This window comes from Rhodamnia argentea, chromosome 8, assembly GCF_020921035.1.
Source record: "Rhodamnia argentea isolate NSW1041297 chromosome 8, ASM2092103v1, whole genome shotgun sequence".
NCBI classification, from domain to species: Eukaryota; Viridiplantae; Streptophyta; class Magnoliopsida; order Myrtales; family Myrtaceae; genus Rhodamnia; species Rhodamnia argentea.
The window spans coordinates 7,191,323-7,204,106 of NC_063157.1; the positions used below are offsets into that span (position 1 = coordinate 7,191,323).

At 41.3% G+C, this 12,784-nt stretch overlaps 1 pseudogene; it reads right to left on the reverse strand.

The window, feature by feature from the left end:
- Nucleotides 1-1,330: 1,330 nt before the first annotated feature.
- Nucleotides 1,331-5,844, reverse strand: LOC115752655 (annotated as a pseudogene).
- Between the last annotated feature and the right edge of the window lie 6,940 nt (nucleotides 5,845-12,784).

The window sequence follows — 12,784 nt, forward strand, 5'->3', positions numbered from 1 at the left end:
CATAAAGCATGCCTCCTCAAGGAGCAGAATGGGGCATGCATTTAGCCGTCTGCACTGTATGAGAATTAAATTAGTCATAATACTCAGTTTCCCTTCCTCATTAAAGATAAAGTGAAAGAGAAGTGCACTGGGCCTTAGTACATTAAAGCACACGGCAAGAACAAAGCCACAGCCATAGACAACTTGTCAGCAATGCACACAAAAGTTATAGTTTCATCCCTCCTGTGGTAGCTGAAAATGAAAAATTATATCACACAACCTGGCTTAGATACTATAGCAAAAGAAAAGGGGAAGGAAATAGAATCCGTGGACATAGCAAGACAGAAAATTTGCCACGTATAGAAGAAAGAATTCATCACTTGAACAATAGAAGAATCTCTACTGTTCGTAAAATGGAAAAGAATACAGCTCCTACACCAGAGTCAAAAGTCACACACTTAAATTGGACCAACCTAGCCTCCTTGCCAATATACTAGGCTCCAGCACATTAACATGAAGGCAGAAAGTTTTTGCTATCAGAATTAGCCTGACCTACAAAATCTCTGCAAATGTGGCAATCAGAGTAACTTTCAAATTCAAATATGTAACTTCCACCCTGCAAGGAGACAGTGACTATCAAGCATCACTCAAAAAGAGCACCAAATTTTTTACTATAATTAATGAAACACAAACTAGAGCAGCAAAATACTTGTACCATAGGTGGAAAATTAATTAAATACAGGTGACATAAAACAATGGCGACAACGGCCGTGTTACACATCTCCAAGCTAGGTATCCACATCTTGAGCAAAGTCACAGTAAAAATGGGTCATTCGGAAACTCAACTTGATCATTGGTGAGGTTAAGCCATGGCGGTTTATTTGACCTCTCTTTGGTGTTTTTATGACCTGAAACATCCAGAGTTTGGTTTGATACACGATGACATGCTATCATCTGCATAAACTTGCACTAAGCGATGGCAACCGCGGGTAAAAGAAGTTAAAAAATTAACAAGTATTTGGAGAAAGCACTACACAATGTCTTGCATTAGAAATCTTCAATACTGACAGTACACTATGCAAATGATATTCATATCATACAAAACTCAGCATTTACTTCCGAAAGCAAATCCTGCCTCAGAAGAGACTTGCCTAATAAATTCACAAAGTAACAGACAGAGTTTAGCACCCATTCATTATAGAAATACTTTAATACATCTGAACTCCACATCAAGCTTTGACGCAGAGTTGGGATGACTAGGTGTGAAAATAAATATGCCCCAAGCCTGCATAAAGTAAAATCTTCTTTGTTACAAAAAGAGAAAAATATGAATGATAAGTAGAGCTCACAAATGCCGTAACTTTTAAGCCTAAACCAGAAAAGGAGAAAACAGACGTATTGACAATTATGGTAATCCTTTCAACTGCTTCTCCAAATAACCACATGAAATGCTACTTTCTTGAAAGCTCAAAGTATATATGACATTATCAAGCAATGTTATATCGAAGGATGACTATATGTCCAACCAATTCTGAAGTATGGCAGCTAGCATGATTTGAGAGCCCATTTACCCAAGCTGCCCATGATCTCACATGCCAAATGACATGGACAAAATGTACCAGTGAGCTGAACTAAACGTCAATGACAATGGTTTACAGAATTTCAGCCCACATTAATAACCTCACCACATTTGAAGCTTTTGAATTCGAATGGAAAACAAAACCCCATCACACTAGATTGCAGTAACACTTCCAACATAGTCGCACCTTGGCCTCAGAGGGAGAGATTAGTCAAATGAAGCAGCATACAAGGGAGAAAAAGATAACCACAGATTATGCTAATAGAAAAGGGTGCCATTTTGAGAACACCAGCAGTTCCTGGGTCCTTCACAAAAGTCTTGTACTTGGCATGCTTAATCACCTGCCCACTAGCCATCTGCACCGCTCTTCAAGGTTGTGCTGAAGTCCTAGGGCAATCCACCTATATTGTCAATGCAAGAAGAGATTGACCGCACAAATTTGTTGGTATGGAATGGACGATCTAGGGTTTCTATCAGTAGTATCGTAAGAAATACTCATAATGCTGAGAGTGAGTGGCCTGATCAGAGTGATGCAGACATGAAGACATCATTTTTCGTATGTCATAACTGATCAACCATTGTCTGGCAGTACATCATTGCCATCCAGGAGTGCTTCCGCAGATTTTTTAACCAAAAACTGAATAACTGAAGTGGTTAATATGCCCAACAATACGAGATAAATGAAAGATACCAACAGCGGCAGCAAGAGACTTCCTCATACATATTTTCTGCTAGCACCGACATAGACAGCGACAATCGCATAAAACTTATGGAAGGTTTCGTTGTAGAGTGCTTTTAATTTGTCTAAACTTTTCTCCCCCGAAAGAAGCAGGGCCAAAACAATCAGAAAAGTCCGAAGCACACCGAATAATATTGCTGAGGGTAATGGATTTTCTTACCACAACCGGGACAAAGTCGAGATCAACTATACATTATCCAACATTCTGGAAAACATACAATGACCAAGTAGATAGTAGATACATCTGTACACAATCTCTTGCATTACTTGGTTCCTACAAAATCGGTGCATTGCCATTGCACAAAATTTGCAGTAGCAACGTGGAGATCCGCAAGTAAGGAAATTTACAAACTACTATTCCCCCAGAATTCTGGCTCCCCCATACATCACACCAGAGTGCAGATCTTCGATAGTGCTAATGCTCCTGTAGCCATTTACTTCTCTTACACCTATCCAACCACTGGGTGAGGAAATCTCGGAAATCCTCTTCAGTGTATAGTGTTTTCTCTTCTATCTGATCAGATCCATTGTACATGCAGACTTTTATGGTGATCCCTGCCAAAGTCACAACTTCTTCATCATATTGTGCAAATCACCATCAAGTACTCAAACAATTGATTTTAATCAAATGCCAGTGATCTGAGGTGTCGAAGTTATAAAAAACCTTCATCCAGGTGGAGGGTGTAATTTCCTATAGGCATATCTCTATCGAGGCACCGAATAACCTGGTTCTCATCCTCCAGCCAAAATGCCCGCTTAGTTCTTAATCTGAATGCTGACTTGATTACCTCTTTGATTGCATCTCCACTTCCATCTATAACAACCCTTCTGACATAGTCGCCCAACTTGGCCGTAATAACTCTCCCTCCATATGATGAATGGTCCCCTCCTGCCTTTACTGACAGTAAAGTGCTAAATGATCAAACACAGAAGACAAATTAACGCATACAACTATGGGTTACATTTAAGTTCGGCCATTTTCCTTTAACATTGCCAAGACACGAAATGCAACACAACTGACTAGCTGTACTGTCATTAACATTTAATAGATACCAAAACAACTATAAAACAAGTACATATGGTGTCTCTCCAATTTTAAAACATGAAAAGGGTCATCAGAACTGGAAGATTTCATGCAGTACCAGTGAACAGGTACTTCTAGCTCGGGTTTCAGGAAAAAGAGCCATGGTGAAAAATATCCAATTTCCTTTGAGAAACAATCCTGGCTGTTATCTGCAGGCTACAACTACATCCTATCGAACAAAGTGCTTCAAACATCTAGTATCTTAATTCGCACTTTGATGCCTAATGCAAGCTGTCACAATCTTAGACTGAGATTGGAATTATCAAGAGATGTGCAAAAGAGAACATCTTTAATCATGACAACATCATAAATCCTTTTCAAACATATAAACTCCATCAAACCAGTGGAACAAAAACAAATTAGGACACTTGAGTTGCTGCCCCATATGATTACCATAACCTGTGACATTCAGACTTATCGATCACACCACAAGTTAATGATTAATCAAATGATGTGCATGAACTCTCACAAATGATAGGGTCAAAGCACTGACGTCATAACATAAGTACAATGTAGAAAGCTGCAATTGCAGCTATGTGTTTGATCAAAGTGTTTTTCACCAATGAACACCTTATGCTAGAAATTAGACCAACTACAATACTCTATAACTGCACTTTCCAGGAAATCAATGGCACGTAGTAAATGAGAACTTCCTGTAAGAATTTTACCATTTCCAGGGGCATCTCTGCAGTTCCAAGGAGGAACTCCACTGGCTACCACTGCATCAGCAGTAGTTATAGCAAGAGGATCACCATCTTGATCTAACTGCCTGTCCATGTTGACTGTTATCTGTCCACTAGCCAAAAGCAATAAAGTCGTCGGAGAAATTTAGACAAAATGCAAGAAGTAACGTACTGCAACCTTTGCAAATCCACCATACAAGAAACATAAACCGATAATGATCCAGGTTCTTCATAGCATCATAGAAAAGTTTCACCTTCATTGCTGAGTGATAGCGAAATGTAAGGAACCAGAACAGGAGAGATACTTCTCTTAACAATTCGGTAGAAGGCCACAATCGGTTTTGTGTCTGATAAGACAATTACCGAGAGGACACAAATCTTGCAGACGCTGTTTAAACCTGCTTCATATTGAGAAACACAGGCTTCCATGGACATTCTATGCAGTCCTTTAACCAATAAAATAGTCTGCTCTGTAAATGGCATACCCTAAGGGAAGTCTGGTCGAGCCCACCTAGTGTCAGACGAATTCCCTCCATCAGTTCTTGACCTCATATTCGACTCTCAACAAGTTTCCGCAAATGTGGACTAATCTATCAATGATGCACATCACCAAGCACTTCAAATCTAAACTCTGCATGCCTGTGAAGAAAAAACAAAAGAATGGTAATGAAACACTGCTTCACATTCGCAAGATTTGGCAGGAAGAACCTTCCATGGGTCCGAATTGGATGCCAGAATCAGCGAAACCTGAAACATCAACTGAAACAGTCATAATTTCTCATCCTTGCGATCACATTTGACTACCACAAACAAGTATAGAAGCTCGAAAGATGAATATCGCAGGTCTTTGCAATTCAAACGCTTATCACTAATGAACAAAAACGTTAATGTTGACAAAATAGGCTATGAAACACATAATGCGGAGCATCAACGCTCTTTGGCCTTTTGGGAAACAGTTAAAACTGCTATTTTCATGTACCCTTCCTCACACAGCCAAATACAAAGCTATTCTAATTCCAAACAAAGACATTAACGGGAGCATGCCAAAGAAAAGCACTTGGCATTTCGATGTTCACACCTTTGTCGGAGAACTCAATGAAAGGGTCGACTTTAGGCGGCGTCGGACCAGACCCCACAAAGACTCCTCCGCCACCGCCACCGCCATAACAACCGCTGCCGTTCCTATTCCTATCTCCGAGCAGCTCCTCGAGCTCCTTGTAATACGTCATCTTCGCCGACCCGGCACCGCCCTTATAGCTCTGCTGCTGCTGCTCTTGCTCTTGGCGGTGCCTCGCCTCCTTGAACTCCTTGAGTAGGTTGCGCCACTTGTCGGTGAACATGGTGGGCGAGCGGTCGAAGCCTTTCTCCCTCATCTTGGTGGAGATCTGCTCCCACAGGTGCTTGTTCGACTTGGACGTGTTGAACATCCATCCCGTCCACCTCTCGGCGGAAACCGATCAGGCTCCTCGTCTCCTCGGTGACCCACGTCTCGGCCCGCTTCTTGGTGGCCCGGGCTCTGGCTCCGAGTCCTCGCCGCCGCTGCTGTCGGCGAGGATCATCTGCTGGTGGTGGTGGTGGGAGAGAGGGTCGTTGGTGACGACCTGGAGATCATTTATCGGTCTGATAAATCAGTGGGACTGGGACGTGGCTTGTCGGATAGCCACATACATGGCTCCAAGAAAAAAGAAGAGGGTGATGGGTGATCAGTCGGAAACAGGTCTGAGCTTTGATTCTCGTTTTCTGTTGGAAGGATGAAGAATTGAATGCGGTGTTTTTGACCGAAGAAGAAGGAGAAGAAAAGAGTGAGAAAAGTCTGCGTCTCTCGGAGTACTTTCACTTACTTTTTTCTTTTTTTTTTTTTTTTTCCCTTTTAATTCGGTTTTCATTTCCGTTCTCACGTCCCCGTCACTCAAATCTTTATATTTATGAGTTGTCCAATTTTCCTTTCTCATTTCCAAATCAAGTACCGCATGGGCTAATTCCAGCAAAAGTCCGGCTGACCCGGCAGCGGGAGATGGAGTTGAGGCGGTTGAAGGCGAGGACGAGGAGGGTGAAACCAGGGGTCGGCGGTCGTGTTTCCGGACAGGAATTGGGGTGGAAACGAGAGTTCGGGTTATGGTTCTGGGAGGTGGAAATGGAGACGGGAAGGGAGGTGTTGAGTGGCAGTAGAGGAGGGAGACGCAGAGAGAAAGGATTAGGAGGACGACGAAGTGATGTTCTCTGCTGCGATCTCGCCATCTGTGCTCTGGGGTTTGCACAGAGAGGTAGAGGGAGGGAGATCTTGGAGAGAAGACGGTGAAGCTGAGCTTCGGCTTCAATGGCGGAGCGAAAACAGATGCTTCGCGGGCTCGTTGGCAGCGGTGATCACGTGACGTTGGCTTCTTGTCATGTGAGTTGAGCGGGGAAGGATTTTGGAACGCCGGTAGGAGTTACATGTCCAGCTCTTATAGCAAGTAAAATTCCATATCAACTACCCTCGTTTTATATATATATATATATACGACCAACGCAACCAAATTTTGAACGCAGTTAAAACCGAAGAAAATGGTCAAACATATATATATTAAGGGGAATTTTCATCATCTAATTTTTTTATTTTCTTTTTCTTTTTTTTTCCCTCTCCCCTCCCCGACCATCGCCGGGCCATTGATGGAGGTCGCCACGACCGAGTGAGGTTTGCCTGCCGCAACCTTGGGGAGGTTGACGCTCACCCAGTATCGACAAGGGCAACCCCCGCCCTTGTCGGATGCGGCGTGGGTCCCCTCGCCCAACGCCGGTCCAAGGGAGAGGCTCGAGACTATTCGGGCCACGTATAGGAACGTCGCAAACCCAAGCACCGGCGATATCAGCATCAAGTCAATGAAGAAAGTGACCGATCCGCATAGCATAAAAGTCGGTGATATCCCTAGCATCAACAAAGCAAATCTCGCCAACGTGATGCGCGTCACCGGCTCCACCAACCTCTTGGACAACCATGAAGCCACCGCAGCCGCAACCGCAGTTGTTGCTAACGAGATCGTCTTTGGAGAATGATTGGAGAACTAGACCGGCGTCGGGGGCAATCGCACCGGGTTCAGAACAAAAGTGGAGAGCTCCCTTGTTGGCGTCGGGCGAGGGTCACCCTCGCTTGGGCCGGGAGGGTGACACTCGCCCGACACTGGCGACCTCACCTTTTGGCTGGGGAGAGGAAGGGTAAAAAGAAAAAAAGGAAAAAAAAATTTCAAAAATTAAATGACTAAAATGCCCCTCGGCTAGTCTCTTCTGCCAAATAAAGGAAATTTTCAAATAATGACCTAAAATGAGGCTATTTTCTCAATTAAAGATCCAAAATTGATATTGTATCATATAAGGACTCGAAGTAGCTAAACTAGTCTCAAATAGAGACCTGAACTCCTTGGCCAGCCAAATGTTCGACGGCCGGCGAGAGTTTGACATTTCCGGTGACCAGAATATGGGCAATTTTATCCCAGAAATTTCTGGGTTAAATCTAATTAACCCTTAAAAAAAAAAAATTCGCTGCTTCTTCTTCTTCTACGCTATTCTTTCCTCTCACTTTTGGAGCACCGATTCTCTATCTCTACGAAGTTGCAGAGAATCGTGGAGCACGATCCTTGACACCTCGAGTTTCAAAAATACGTGCTCTCTCTCTCAGTTGGGTCCGTGGAAGTTGATGCGAATTGTGCTAGAGATGTGGGCACTCGAGGTCGACGATTCGCGATTGATGAACATGCTGATTATTTTGGACTACTGTACTTCCATAGACGACGTGAATGTTAGGCCTTCCAGACTATTCGAGGTTAGATGCTGATTTAAGCCTCCAATGTTAGATAACAGTAGTGCTTCAAGTGATGTTTAAGCATTTTTGACCCGTCACTTTGGATATGCCAAGGTCCTAATTCGTTCGATTAGGATGCAGAGGCTGCGAATTCCGTCTTCAATTCACGATTTTTCGGTTCCTAACGTAATGAACCCTTTGACATGTAGTAAACGATGAGTTTCCATCTTTTGATGTGAATTGTGCTGTGGAAGAAGTAAATTCGTAAGAATTAGTTTCCACCTTATCTTAATTCGACCACACGCGACAATGTATACGAATGGTGCTTCGACTGATGCTGCTTTCTATGATGTATTTGTAGCCAGAATTGAGCTACTTGGCTCCTTTTCTGAGTAAATCATTATTTTGTTTACTTACCCATATTGAGAAATTGAAGTTTGAATACATGAAATGTGCTTAATTGTGTATGAAATTCCATCGCTTTTTCGTAGATAGGAGAGAATTTGATCAAGTCAAAGTGCATTAAGGGATACCTGTGCAAATTGAACAATGCTATACTATAGATCTGGTCAAAGAACAAACTGCGATTGGTGTAATTAGGGGGTGAGCAAATTGGGCTGGACCGGTTACATTGGTCCGGTCCTTGAGGGGGACAGTTCGGTTCTCGGTTCCATAGTGGATGAGACCGGACCGAATCGCCCATAATATATATAGTTATATTATATATCGTGGGATAGAAGTCAACTTATGTTTCATTATTTAGCAAAAAATTTTATGTTTCCGTTTAGAATAAAAAATAAAAGCCATTTTGTAGGTGCTTTTATTTTTCATAGTGGGCCTCACTTATACTTATCGTGGGCTGTAAACCTGATTCGAGCCCAACTATTTACTTGTTATTTTCGATTTCAGCTCACTTCCCTTCTTCGTCGTTCGCAAAAAGAATTAATCCCTTAAATCCAGTTAATAACTCCAGTATGGCAAGGCGGCCCCAGACTAGATTGACGCTAGAACGCTTCATAAGTCCAACTTATCTACAATTCGACCCACCTTGATTGGGGTGAAATTTCTCGCAGCCTCTCTTCTTTTCTTCTTTTTCTTTTTAAGATTGTTGATAGGTATGGCTATAGATTGTGTAGCTGGTTCTTTCAGGTGATGTCTATGGAGGTGAAGGCTTGGTTTTCCGGCGGTGGTACACGTTCACGACCTTTTTTGTTTTTGGTGGTGGCTATGGGTTGTGAATGGTTATCACTCTACTGGGACGAGAGCACACAGAAAGGAGTTTAACTTCATCTGTCCAAGACGTACTTTTCGGGGACACGACGCGTCGTCTAGGGTATTGACTGTTTGGTAATTACTCAATCTTGGCCGTAAAATGTCTCGCGGAATTGATTTGGAGTATACTCTCGTAACCAAAACTGGTGTAGGAAAATCTTACTAACACAATCAGCTCAGCTGGACATATACCCCTTCTGGGCTTCAAACAGAATTCATTCGGTAAAACAGCAAGTCATGCTGAAATATGCTGGGTTATTATGAGCAATCAATGAGGTTAATAGAAAGGTTTGGTAGAAGATGGAGTAAGCAAAAAGGATCAACCCAAGGGTTTCGCGAGCATTAAAATTAAGAAAATGCTCGCGCCACACAACTCATAAGTGAACAATTGCTGAAAATTAAATGACAAGTACCACTGTTCTCAATTCGATGAGCATTATTCTTGCAGGCTCTACTGAAATCCCAGTCCATGAAAAAAGGAAAATCGTAGAGTTCCAATTTGATTAGAAATACATACGTAAAGTCGAATTTATGTTTGAAATTCAATTATTACTTACGGACAAGACAAGTGGCAACTGCAAGAAGAATTCTACCAGTAGTGGGACTCTTATTGGAATCATGGACTGATGAAACGGTCAGTCTTCACCAAAACCTTGTAATAATGTCAATATTTTGTTGATGATCAACTCGTTTGATCAGATGACCTGCACCAAAAGATCATTGACATTGAAGAATGAAGATGACAAAAGAGGTGGTTTTAAACAAACCAAACTTGAGTCATTCCTCCTCCTTGAAGATAGCTTGTGATCTGTAATCTTCAAAAGTTCTATGTTGCTATGCCAAGGCCCAATCCAAAAATGCAAAGAGGAAAGCAGGAGACTGTAGTTGGTTTTAGTTACTATCGATACGTTCTTATCATTATCCGCGGCATTTTGGCAGGATTATGATTCTGTGTAATTTCCAGGCTTCACTGTGATATCGCAGTGTTCTCCTCTCATGGAAAAGTTCTAGCAGGCTCCATGAAGTGACTGTCTGCCAGTGCTTGGGCGGGGCTTTTTTCTAAAATAGATTTAAAAAAATTACAAATTTGGGTTTTTTTTTATTTATTATTTAGCAAAAGAGATTCCGTGCGGGGCCCCCCGCGGGCCCTTTTTTTATTCCGTATTTCTTACGGTTTTTTAATTATTTTATATTAAACATATTTATATTTATATAAATTTGTAAATAATTATCAATAATTAATTTGTGGCCAAGGTTGTCTCGATAAAGCCAATTTTGTAATTTTTTTTATTTTGACCCATTTTTGAAAAATACCCCTTATTACAATAGAGGAACTCGAGCAAGCTATATGAGAATACGGCATGCAAGACGGAAGGGACATCAAAGAAATCATTTTGGAAGTCGAAGTCGACGCCGACAACGTAAGTCGTGAAATAAAAACAAGCATCGCATCGCTGCTCTAACCTCTTCATTTTTGTCCAAAATTTTTAAGGTTCACTTGTAACTTGTGACGTAGCAGAAATTGTTCGAATGCCGGACGTAACGCAGGCGAAAAAAATAAGCCAAATCTACATGAACGAGGACATCTAGCGCCCGCTCGCTCCACGTCATCACTTCAATTTGAATCAAATATGCAAGTACTTTAGGAATATGAATCAATTTGAGTAAAAAATACAGAGTAAAAAAAAACCTTAAATATGAATGTTTTTGATAAAATAATTAAAAAACCATAAAAAAATACGAAATAAAAAAAGGGTCCGTGAGGGACTCTGTGCCCGAGTTAGACTTCCGCACGGGACCCTTTTGGTAAATAAAAAGAATAAACCTAATTTTGTAATTTTATTTATTTATTTTGACCCATTTTTGAAAAAAAAAATCCGCTTGGGTGAAATTGTTCTCGAAGGTTACTCAGTCGTTTTTCATGAGGTGACCCCTCGCCTAACTGCTATAATCTTACAATGGATTAGTGTTGGGCGGTCAGTTTTTTTCGGACTTTTTTTTCCATGATATGGTAATTTTTTTTTACAAAATTTACGAATATTTAAAAAAAAATGCCAGTACAGGGCATGGGCTCCTCCTAAAGAGGCGCCCAGCCCTCATTTTTTTTTTTTACTTTCTTTTTTAAGCCACACATTTTATATTTTTTTACTTTTTCTTTTTATATATATTTTTCTTTTTTAGCACAAGACCCTTGCCCGTGCCACCGTGATGCCTGCAAGTTGCTGCCGTGTCATTGTCATCCGAGTCGTTGCCGAGTGTTATCACCGCCGCGTGTCATCGCCGGCACATTTTATTTAGCCGCGTGTCAATATTTTTTTTACTTTCTTTTTCTTTTTGTAGTGGCACATTTTATGTAATGTTCGGCTGCGGTCATGACAACCGTGGCCACTTCCGCAAGATCGATATGGGCATCGTTGGGGTCGAGAAAGGCCCAATCTCACTCAACTCGCATATGGGCTCCTTGTTCGCCTTCGACCATCAATAGGTTTGGCCAGGACATTTATAAGATGACCCAAAAAGGCTTCACTAACCGGTACTTGGAATTAAGATCATTCTAATGCTCCTTTTCGCCATGTGCAAGATGATCTTCAGCAACGGCAGCGAGATGTGGCTTAAGGGAAGAATGACAATTAGAGAGTGAATAGGTTCGGCTTTGGCCACGTATCGAAGTCTTCATCTTAAGAAAGACCATTCAATCATGCAAGATAAAGGAGACATGTGTCTTGCTTAAACCAAATTTTATTTAATATAATTATTATTAAGAGAAGACCTCATTCCTTCGGCAAAATCAATCAGTTATTAGCAAACAGAAATATTTATATTAATCATTGTGACCAAATCTAACATTAAGAGTATATAAGTTAACATGTTAACAAAGAACAAGATTATCCCAAATCCGACCCCAACACCTCTAACTATCCTTCACTCTGCCTCTCAAAACTCTAGTTAGCTCCACGAAAGATCGATGGAAGATAAAAGCTCCGTGAAACTTCTGAAAAGTGGTGGGATTGGGACTCATCCGAGTGGTTTGAGCCTGAGAAGTTTAATGGCGATTCCCGCATCTGAGAGTCCTCAAAGGCAGAAGTGAACTCGACATCAAATAAAATTTGGGCCTGTGCTCCGCCGCGACACGCCACCCGGTCAGCTGACCCCGGCGGCGATCGACGATACACCCGGTCCACACCATAACCATCTTTGAACTTCTTTTTCTTTCTTCTTTTTTAGTTAAAAAAAAGGAATACAAAAAACAATTGAAAAAAGACAAAAATGCCCTTGGCCAATTAGAAGGTCGGGCCCTTCTTTGAGACAAATACAAGGTTCACTTTAGATCCTTATTTAATAAAATAAAAGTACTTTATGGCTTTATTTGAAATTTTCCGTTTAGAATTTTGATGAGTTTGAGGGGTAGATAGTCATTTTGCATTTGAAGATTTTTTCGTGAATTTTATGAGAACGGAAAGCGGAGACGGGGCTTTGAATTAATTTCAATTATTTTTCATTTTTTCTGATTGGCTTAGGTATTTCATTTATTTTTCATTTTTCCAAGTAGTGATATGATTGGCTTAGGTATTTCATTTCTTCTTGTAACACTTTAAAATAACAAAAAAAGAGGTAACTTTAATTGTATTAGCATAAAGACTTGGCGACCCTCGCCAGCCCCTCGGGGAGGGCC